This window comes from Stylophora pistillata, chromosome 5 (assembly GCF_964205215.1).
Source record: "Stylophora pistillata chromosome 5, jaStyPist1.2, whole genome shotgun sequence".
In the NCBI taxonomy this organism is placed as follows: Eukaryota; Metazoa; Cnidaria; class Anthozoa; order Scleractinia; family Pocilloporidae; genus Stylophora; species Stylophora pistillata.
The window spans coordinates 14,261,424-14,272,688 of NC_142523.1; positions in this window are offsets into that span (position 1 = coordinate 14,261,424).

Below are 11,265 nucleotides of genomic sequence, written 5' to 3' on the forward strand. Positions count from 1 at the left end.
ACCACTAAAACATGATGACAACGGCGATAAGAAAACTACGGTAGAAGAAGCTATGCCAAACAATAGAAACAATGCATAAAAAATGAACCCGAAAATATGAAATGCGACGTAACCAAAAATGACTGGCAAACCTAATAAAATAACAAATATACACGGAACAACTGAAAACGGAAAACAATGTACAAAAGGCGTGAATTTGTAAACGAAGGTGAGACGCCGTGACTACACCACCCTCCCCCCCACCCTTATGCGATAGATAATGACAGGTCCTTACAGTTGGGGGAACTGCGGGCTCATTTTATAATTTAAGAGAGATTTAAAATCCACAGAGATGAGATCAAAAACCTTGCTTTTTTTTATTCGTGAATGAGGTTTTCCTCTAAAATGGTAACAGTGACTCTGCCAGTAACGAATTAATTGAAAATATATCCAAGGAATAACAAATGAATCATACCCAATTAATGAATTTCCATCCTCAATATGATGCCAACGTTTGATACAAAGAAGTACCTCAGTGTTTGCAATGAACAAGCAGAAGGTTGTTTTTGATAACAGAAGTCTCCTAGCATAAATGAAAACATGAACGAGCAGACTTTTTTCTCTCAGCAAATAAACAAATGCAGAAATATAAAAAATATATCTGAGGTTTGACTTTAGAAGGTAACGGTCCCGACATTGGGAATCACAAGATCGTATAAAGGTAGCATTGAGCAAAACGGCTAAGATATGGTGCCAAGAGGGATGATCGCATAAAAGATAATCAAGCAGACTGAACTCCGCTTTAAAAATTTGCTAGTAGTAGAAAACATTTCTATTTTCATCAATGAAGTACAAAAATATAGCTGGATTTTGACGTTAGAAGGTAACACACCCTTGGTTTCCGTCATAAAACGTATAAAACGAACACAAAGCAAAACAGCTAAATCTTGCATGAAACTCAAAATGTCCTGTATAAATTTTCAAGCTTACTGATTTGCGCACTCAGATAAAATACTGGTAAAAACAACATACTTTGCAAGTCATGCAACAAGTGTTACGAGTTAAGCTACACTAGCCGGAATGCCAATAAAAACCAATTACGGATAGTAACAGTTTGCAGACCTAAATTTTATTTGGCAAAAGATGACAAGTTTGTAATAATCTTTATACTAGGCCATTTATCCCGCAAATCAGAAGCGTTAACCACGTTATTTAAGCTGCGTAAAGAGGTTGGTCTTAAGTAGACTGTTTCATCTAAATACTTCCTGTACATTCTCTTTGGTGATAGCGCTCAAAAATGATGTTTTTCTTTTTTTTTTTTATTTTTTCATTTTTTTAAAACTCAATTATTGTCTACCGTTATCGTACCATCATTAACTGCCTCCTTGCAGCATCGGACAAAGACACGTTTTTATCACACAAAATCACTTAAGCGTTTATAACACAAACATCATTGTTTTAAAGTATAGTCGTATACTGTTTGGGAATACTAATGTTATGTTACCTTTGAAAACAATCAGATTTCCTGATATAAAATATTTATCGATTTCGATAGCTATGTTGATCATATCAAATGTGCCTCTTAGTTATAATTTAGTATTCCATCTAGATACCGACAAAGGGATTCATTTTCATGTGACGGTTGGCTAGCTGCGGAGGTTGAATTCCTTTATAGTACTATTTTTGCTTCAGTAAGCTTGACTATTAATTTCTGAATGACCTTTGAGTAATGTCAGAAAGAAACAAGCTTAAGTGGTCGTTAGCATCCTCCGTAAAAATGAGAGAAGTGTAGGTTAGCCACTTAGCCATGTTAGCTAAGTTAATATTTTCTGCAAAAAAAAAACCCCTTGTTCATTAACAGTATTTTTAGTTTCTACAGAGCTATGTTAATATGATGTTCATGCCAAATCATTGCATTCTTGTCAACGTGGGGCAGTGGAGGGTAACAGTATGTGATCTCGTTATCAATATACACGATCTACAGGAATTGCTAAATAGTGTAACATTGCTACAGAGAAAAACTATTATATTTTGAGAGAAACACTATTGGGCAGAAAAGTCTTCGGAGGAAAGATCGGCGAGCAGAACTTTCTTTTTACTAACAAATAGCAAGCATCACGTTTTTTGTCGGTGTAAACAGTTGCAGAAAGCATTTCTACTTTAATCAATGAAGTGGAAAAAGTCTAACAATGTAGCTGTGATTTGACGCTAGAAACAACACGTCCATGGCTGAGCATCACAAATCGTACACAGGTAAAATCAACACAAATAAGCAAGGCTAAATCTTGAAAGAAACTTGCAGTTTGCGTAAAGAAATTTTCTAGACTACAGATTTTCGTACTCAGATAAAATACTGGCAAAAAGCAATTTGACTTTGCAAGTCACGCAAAAAGTATTACAAGCTAACCTTACGCTAGGCGAATGCCAATAATGGCCAATTACGGATGGCATTTATTCGCAGACTTTAAAGTTCCATGGAAAAAAGATGACAAGTGAGAAATGATCTTTACACTCGGCCTTTTATCATGGAAATTGCCTTATTTCAGCTGAAAAAGAGGGTTAAAACGACAAAAACATTTGGTCTGAGGTAGAGTGTTTTTTTAATTACTTCCTGAAGTATTCTTTTTGCCGATGGCCCTTGATAAACAGTTGTTTGGTTTTTTTTCAAGACTCAGTCATTTTCTACCGTTATTGTACTCTGTTTTAACTCCCTTCATGCAACACTGAACAAAGGCACATTTTTAAACAAACGCATATGAAACAAATATCATCGTGCTGTAGTCAAGTGGTACATTGTCTGAAAATTGTTAATCGATGTTAAGAGCTATGTTGATCATCCGAAATACTGCTCCTGAGTTATAATTAAGTATTCCGTCAAGATACAAGAAAAGGGATTCATTTTCATGTGACAGTTGGCAAGCTCCGGAGGTTGAAGTCCTTTATAGTACTATTTTTGCTTCAGTAAGCTGGCCTACTTATTTTTAATGACCTCTAAGTAATGTCAGAAAGAAACAAACTTAAGTGGTTGTTGGCATCATCCGTACAAAAGACATACACCTGGGTTAGCCGCTTAGCCGTCATGTTAGCAGAGTTAAAATATTCTGCCGAAAAAACCCTTGTTCATGAACAATATTTTGAGTTTCAGTTCTGCAGAGCTATGTTAATATGATGTTCATGCCAAATCATTGCCTTCTTGTCACCGTGGGACAGTGGAGGGTAACAGTATGTGATCTCGTTATCAATATACACGATCTACAGGAATTGCTAAATAGTGCAACATTGCCACAAAGAAAAACTGCTATATTTTGAGAGAAAACATTATAGAGCAGAAAAGTTTTCGGAGGAAAGATCGGCGAACAGAACTTTCTTTTCACTAACAATTAGCAAGCATCACAATTTTTGTTGGTGTAAACAGTTGCAGAAAGCATTTCTACTTTAATCAATGAAGTGGAAAAAGTCTAACAATGTAGCTGTGATTTTTGACGCTAGAAAAAACACGTACATGGCTGAGCGTCACAAATCGTACACGGATAAAATCAACAAAAATAAGCAAGGCTAAATCTTGAAAGAAACTTGCAGTTTGCGTAAAGAAATTTTCTAGACTACAGATTTTCGTACTCAGATAAAATACTGGCAAAAAGCAATTTGACTTTGCAAGTCACGCAAAATGTATTACAAGCTAACCTTACGTTAGGCGAATGCCAATAATGGCCAATTATGGATGGCATTTATTCGTAGACCTAAAAAGTTCCTCGGACAAAAGATGACAAGTGAGAAATGATCTTTACACTCGGCCTTTCATTCTGGAAATTGCCTTATTTCAGCTGAAAATAAGGGTTAAAACGACAAAAACATTTGGTCTGAGGTAGAGTGTTTTTTTAATTACTTCCTGAAGTATTCTGTTTGCCGATGGCCCTTGACAAACAATTGTTTTTTTGTTTTTTCAAGACTCAGTCATTTTCTACCGCTATTGTACTCTCTTTTAACTCCCTTCATGCAACACTGAACAAAGGCACATTTTTAAACAAACGCATATGAAACAAATATCATCGTGCTGTAGTCAAGTTGTACACTGTCTGAAAATTGTTAATCGATGTTAAGAGCTATGTTGATCATCCGAAATATTGCTCCTGAGTTATAATTAAGTATTCCGTCAAGATACAAGAAAAGGGATTCATTTTCATGTGACAGTTGGCAAGCTCCGGAGTTTGAAGTCCTTTATAGTACTATTTTTGCTTCAGTAAGCTAACCTATTCATTTTTAATAACTTCTAAATAATGTTAGCCGAGAAAACAAGCTTAAGTGGTTGTTGGCATCATCCGTACAAACGACATACACCTGGGTTAGCCGCTTAGCCGCCATGTTAGCAGAGTTAAAATTTTCTGCCGAAAAACCCTTGTTCATGAACAATATTTTGAGTTTCAGTTCTGCAGAGCTATGTTAATATGATTTTCATGCCAAATCATTACCTTCTTGTCACCGTGGGGCAGTGGAGGGTAACAGTATGTAATCTCGTTATAAATACACACGATCGGTAGGAATTGCTAAATAGTGTAAAATTGTTACAGAGCAAAACTGCTATATTTTGAGGGAAAACACTATTGAGTAGAACATTTTTCGGAGGAAAGATCGGCGCGGAGAACTTTCTTTCTATTAAAGATCAGCAAGCATCACTTTTTTGGTGTAAATAACTGTAGAAAGCATTTCTACTTTGATCAATGAAGTGTAAAAGTCTACTAATACAACTATGATTTAACCAATACATCCAGGGCTGAGCATCACAAATATCGTGTAAAATCAACACAAATAAGCACGGCTAAATCTTGAAAGAAACTTGCAATTAGCTGTAATAATTTTTCAAGATCACTGATTTCCGTACTCAGATGAAACACCGGCAAAAAACACCTGCAAAAAACAATTTTACTTCGCAAGTCAAGCAACAAGTATTACAAGCTAAGCTACTCTAGACGAATGCCAGTAATAGCCAATTACGGATGTCATTTATTCACAGACCAAAAAAATCCTTAGACAAAAGATGCAAAGCTAGAAATGATCTTTACACTTGGCCTTTCATCCTGGAAACTACCATATTTCAGCCTCAAAAAAGGGTTAAAACGACGAAAACATTTAGTCTACTGTAGAGTGTTAATTACTTCCCGAAGTATTCTGTTTGCCGATAGCCCTCGACAAACAATAGTTTGTTTTTTGAAAACTCAGTTATTTTCTACCGGTATTGTACACTCTATTAGCTCCTTTCATTTCATACACTGAACGAAGGCACATTTTTAAACAAACGTGTATGTGTAACAAATTTCATCGTTTTGTAGTCAAGTCGTACACTGTCTGAAAATGATGATGTTAGGTTACTTTTAAAAACGTTAACTGTTAGATTTCCTGAAGTCAATTTTTAATCGATGTTAATTGATTACACAACCCCTTAAAACTAGCACAGAGAAAAACAGCCCTACTTTGAGAGAATAACCCCATTAACTCGATGATGAGCTAAAGCGTCTTCACGTATGAAAGGCGAGCAGAACTTTCTTTTTACAAATAATTGACAAGCATCACTTTTTTTTCCATTAAACAATAAAGACAATGACTATACTTTTCTTTGATCACTGAAGTATAAATATTGCTACATGTTAACATTACAAAACAGCGTGTAAAACTAGCACAGATAAACAGGGCTAAATCTTGAAAGAAACTCGCAATTTCCTGAATAAAATTTGCAAGCTTAATGATTTGCGTACTCAGATAAAATATTGACAAAAGAAAAAAGTAATGAACTTAACAAGTCATGCAAACTGTATTACGGGTTATGCTACACTAGACGTAATACTTTTAATACCCAATTACACATGGCATTAATTCGCAGACCTAGAATTTGTTTGGCAAGAGAGAACAAGTTTGGAATAATCTTTAAACTTGATCTCTTATTTTGAAATTAGAAGCGGAAAACTGCGTTATTTCAGCTGCATAAAATGTTTTAAAACGATTTCAAAATTCCGGTCTGCGATGGAGTGCTATTTTCAATTACTTCCTGAAGTATTTTGTTTGGTGATAGCCCCCTGCAAACATACTCTTTATAAACTCTCTTCAAGCAAAACCGAACAAACGCCCTGTTTCTATGACAAAAATCACTTAAGAGTATACTTAGGGAAACTAAAGCTTTCTGATCACTGTGCAGTGGAGGGTGACAGTGCGTGATCTTACAAAAATTTCGCACGATCGTCAGGAAAAATGACAATTAACAAAACTTTTGTCTTTATCTCGCGTCAAGTGCTCTCCCACGATGAATTTCCATACAAAAACTCTTGTTTATGCAGTCAAAACCGTTTAAAAAGGCTGTTCCGCTTCTTTCTCGACCACAAATTGCTCAGTTTTAGTCGAGCTACCTAGCAGAATTCAAGCGGTTCTATAATCTTCTGACAAGTTGTACAAAGTAAGTTTTCTCCATGTTCTGTACCTCACATTCTCTTTTTGTTCCAAAAAGAAAGAAAAAATAAGCTGAGTTTTCGATGGCAGCTAGTCTCTCAAACAGCTTGTTGTTTTGTTGAAGAGTAGTGTACTTTTCTTTCGCGAAACTAAATTCCAATTCGATCTAGACACAGTGGACAAGAAGAGCCACCCCGTGGAATGTCCATTGCTAAATTATTTATTTATTTTATTTATCCAAGGCCTATGCCATATCTAATTTATCATTCAGACTCTCTGACCGGGTTCTTTTAGAAGATAGCCGTTAGCTTATTAGTATATTTGTTCGCTTGGCTTATCCTTGAGTGAAAAAAAACATATATTCAGGCTGAAGAAGAGGGAGGGGTGGTGAATGACATCATTCGTGCTTCGATCATTTCCCGCGGTAGCCAGAGCTAGCAGAATCTCCTATCCAGATACTTGCACAAAGCTGGTCTGCACAAAATCAAGCCTTAATCTTTAACCGCCTCCCGGTTAGGTCTCGGTTAGAACTCGCATTTGTTAATTTTATTTTTATTTGTACCCTTGATAATGGCGTCATGAAGTCGCCGAAACGTCGGTATATCATATCGCTCGTTTTTACCTGTCTATGTATTACTAAATCTTTGTTAATACGGATATGAATATTAAATTATTATTATTATTATTATTATTATTTATAATACAATCAAATCTTGCAGTAGTCTTTTCTCGTAGCTGATATTTTGTGTCAATGATATCTATCTCCTGCAACCCATCATGCTGAACCTTCTTATTTTCTTTCAAGCATCCAAGACGGCCAAACGGAGACATCAATGAAGATATCTGCAGTTTTGCCGTCTGCTTTTGTGGCTCTTTGTATTTTTGAATGCTGTGTTTCAGGTACGAGTTTGATTATTTTTGAGGAGATCGCATGGATTTCAAAGAGAATTGAAGAGGGCTCAGTCATCGCTAATATATTATAAAAGGTGGGGGGGACTACAAAAAAAGACTTTTAATATGTGAGGATCATCAGAATATTACAGAGCCCTAGGGACCTGAATCCCCTTCCCTCTCTCCCCCTTCCCCCTCTCCCCCTTCCCCCTCTCCCCCTTCCCCCTCTCCCCCTTCCCCCTCTCCCCCTTCCCCCTCTCCCCCTTCTTTCCCTCCCCTCCCCCCCTCCTTAAATAATCAAATTAGTCATAAAGGTTAGAGCTCTGTTTGGGGATCTAGTTTTTTCCAGAACACGAATCGCAACCTTATCAGCATGTCTCAGCTCAATGCGAAGTTCTTCTTCTAAAACTCTTACATATTTTCCAGCCGCACACTTCAAGCCTCGGAAAGATCCAAGAAATGCTGAATATAACAGACAATTTATGCGTAAGTTTTTTTTTTTTTTTAATCCTTTTTTCTCTCATGGTTGTATGCGTGTTCCTTGTTTGATCCCAAAAGTTGCCCCTGGAATTCATTGCAGATCATCTGGCGTTTCATAGACCGGATTACTCAATGTACAATCTCTCGCCTCTCAGATCAAAAGTGGTACGATTAAAGACGCTTCTGGTAACTAAACACAAAATATAGGAATCGAGAAAGATCTTTTTTTTAACCACAAAATATAGGAATTGAGAAAGATCTTTTTCATATTTACACGAGGCGTAGACCAAAGAAAAGATTCTGAGTCCCCATGAGGAATCGAACTCCAGATATTCGGATTCATGCTCGTAAATGCTCGTAGATGCTCGTAGATGCTCGTAGATGCTCGTAAATGCTCGTAGATGCTCGTAGATGCTCGTAGATGCTCGTAGATGCTCGTATATTGCAATTCTGAATGTCCTTGGACACGAGCTTGAACAAAGGGCGGTTTACAATTTTAATTTTGTTTCAAGTCTTTGATAAACGCGAAGCTGAAATTATTGAAATTATCTATTCCCTCGTCAACTGGCTACATTTGGGAAAATGATTTAAATCTTTTTCTTGATGTTGTTGAGCACCAACACTCTTCTTCAAAAAACTATAAAGGTTACGAGGAATTCTTTTAGTGGCTTACTTGACTATAAATTTTTATTTTGCGATAGTTATTTCACTCGCCTAGCAAAAATCAATGAGGCATGGTATGCACATAAAAGTAAAAGTGCTCCGTCGTGGAACAATGGATGTGGAACTCATCTAAAGGCTTAGTTACTGCAGGAACAGTTCATATCATATGGTTACAATCTGAGATTGGTTCCTTGTGTGCAGTATCAGTAATTACTTATTATCGTTACACCGCAAAAGCTTGATAAGGTAGTTATCACTCATATTCGCGTAGGTAATACCAACATTCACCCTGTGCCTATTGCTAGGAACCTTTGCTCGTGGTTTGATGCCAATATGTCTATGTCGGATCATATTTTAAAAACTTGTGAATAATCCTTCTACTATTCGTATAACATACGTCGGATCCGGAAGTATCTCTCCAAGCAGTCAACAGAGTCACTTATTCATGCTTTCATATCTAGTCGTCTTGACTATTGTAACAGTTTATTGTATGGTCTGCCAAACTGCTCATTAATCAAATTACAACGTGTGCAGAATGCCTGTGCTAGACTGATATTTGCTTAGTGTAGTTATTGTCACATAACACCTCTTCTAATCAAGTTGCATTGGTTGCCGATTCGGTCTAGAATTGTATTCAAGATTCTTCTGTTAACTTTCAAGATCTTGCATGGCACAGCTCCCACTTACTTGGATTCATTGATTTCTCTTAAGTCTCAGTCACGCTATAACCTGAGAAGCTCTTGTAACACCCTCTTGCTTAAGCAACCCGGATTCAAATCAAAAGTGACACTTGGTGACAGGTCGTTTACTTGTGCTGCACCTAAACTCTAGAATACATTACCATTCGAAGTTAGAAACTCTAAGTCATTGGATATTTTTACGTCAAAGTTAAAAACACACCTCTTTCGTTTAGCATTTTTATCTTAGCCTGAATACGATATTATAGCAGTATTAGCATAACATTAGTATTTGTATGTAGTTCGAGTATCTACTTTATTTTACCTTATTTTAATAGTTGTATTAATTATTACTGTGTTATTTTGTTGTGAAGCGCAATTCAACATTGTATGGAATTTGCGCTATACAAATTATTATTATTATTACTGGGCAGTCCGTTGGAGATGCTTGCAACGTCAAAGCTCAAGTTTTCACGGAACTCAATAATTTCTCCGAAGTACTACCAAAAACATGGTTCAGCCAAATGCATCTCTGTTGAGAATTAGTTATGTAGGTAGATTTAAGAAGAAAAGATCTAAAAATTTAATGACAGCTTGATCTCCAACGGAACTTGTGGGACTTTATTTTTTTTCCTCTAGGTTTCCCGCGTAAGCCAGAGAAAGATGACCGCGGGTATGAAGAGAATGGAGTGGTAGGAGACATCGAGGAACAATTTGGTAAGTCTACTAACAAAGAGAGAAAGCCTTGGGCGATAGCGGGCGTGCGTACGCCCATGGGATCCTCATGGCTGCAAAGCTGTAAACCGAAAGGTGACCAAAAGATCGCATGAATTGCCCACGCGCCACACTCGACTAGGCTATATTTCATCCCAAGAGAGGGTAACTAGTTGTGTATTGTAAGCACCAAGGACTACACAGATCACAGGATAAAGTTACTTACTCCTGCATTTTTTCGCCAAACTTTGGCAGGAAGTAATTTATTAACACTTTCTTTGCTTGTAGTTGGTACGGCTGTTTCTGATCATCTTTCTTTTTTTCATTTTTAATTTTTGGTTTGGTTGTCAATTTGAATTTTCTTTTTCTTCTTAGACAAACCCATAAAAGATCTAAAAAACTCAAGGGAATCTACTAAGCAGTATTTAAAAACTTCTGACAAAGGTAAGTGGAGCATTGAGCAAGACATTCATGTTCGTATACATTCCAAAACTTGCCTCTGGAATTAATTGCTGATCATCTGACGTTTCATAGAACGGAATGCTAGGTTAGAAAAGCTGTAACCATGATATACACTCGTAAATAACACTCCATTACGATGCACAAACTCTCGCCTCTCAGTTAAAAAATTGATGCAATCGAAGACGCTTTTAACCTACCCACACAAAAAAGAAATGAAGAAAGATGTTTTTCATCTTTTCACGGCCGTCAGACAATGAAAAAGTCCTGATGAGCAATCGAACTCCAGAACTTTGGATTCATACTCGTATATGCTCGTGCAGTGAAATTCTTATTGTTCTTAAACACGAGCTTGAATACAGTGCACTTTGCAATTTTAATTTTGTTTCAAGTCTTTGATTAGCGTGGAGCTGAAATTATTGAAATCATCCATTATCTCTTCAACTGGCTACATTTGAGAAAATGATTTGAATCCTTTTTTTTTAACCGAGCACCAACACTCTCCTTTAAATAAATACAAAGGTTAGGAGGAATTTTTTTAGCCCCTTACTTGCCTATAAAGTTTTATTTTGAGACGGTTATTTCACTCGTTTACCAAAAAGCAATGAGGCATGATATCCGTTTAAAAGTAAAAGTAATAGTGCTATGTTGGGAACAACCTCCCGCCTCATATTGGTGACAAGATATCTTTTGTTTTTCATTTGTTGAGAATTCATGAGTCTTCTAATAGCAAAAGAATTGTTTGTAACTCTGTCTGCAAGTCTTGTATCATTGTGGAAACTGAGGTAATTGAATTTTTAATTTGTCTCTGGTTTGTGCAGATCCGAGAAAGGAAGAATACATCAGAGAACATAAAGGTAAGTTCATTCGAATCTCTTGATCTCCTTTGTGATCAGAAGGGGAGGGGGTGGGGGTGGGGGGAGAGACAAAGGTAGTAGATAAGTGGATCACAGCCCCTCTGCCTCAC